Source organism: Egretta garzetta, unplaced genomic scaffold (assembly GCF_000687185.1).
Source record: "Egretta garzetta isolate BGI_Z169 unplaced genomic scaffold, ASM68718v1 scaffold1262, whole genome shotgun sequence".
Classification (NCBI taxonomy): Eukaryota; Metazoa; Chordata; class Aves; order Pelecaniformes; family Ardeidae; genus Egretta; species Egretta garzetta.
In genome coordinates this window covers 348-731 of record NW_009258821.1, presented here as the reverse complement: position 1 = coordinate 731, position 384 = coordinate 348, and positions in this window count along the sequence as shown.

The following is a 384-nucleotide window of genomic DNA, read 5'->3' as shown; positions in this document are numbered from 1 at the left end:
GGCACCTCCCCGGTGAAGCACGAGGTGCTTCGGAGCGATGCCGGGAGCTGCTTCCAGGGTGATGGGGCTGAGGAAGGGGGCTGTGACCCCCGGCTCAGGGGACTTTGGGGACATGGAGGGACCCTCAGCTACAGCGCCGGGAGGGAGGGGCTGGAAGGCAGAGCCCCGCCCAAGCAGGAGCCGAATTCAACCCCGGCATCACCATGCAATGGGCCAGGAACCGAATTTGGCCCCAGACCTTCAGCCTCACCCACGTATCCGCCTCCAGGGAAGTTCTCTGGATCTCGGCATACGCTGGCTCCAGGGGAGCATCCTCTCTGGAGGGGGAGGCGAGGGTGGCTGGGGAGAGAGGAGCAGGCGGGGGTGAGCCGAGGTGCTGGGGGG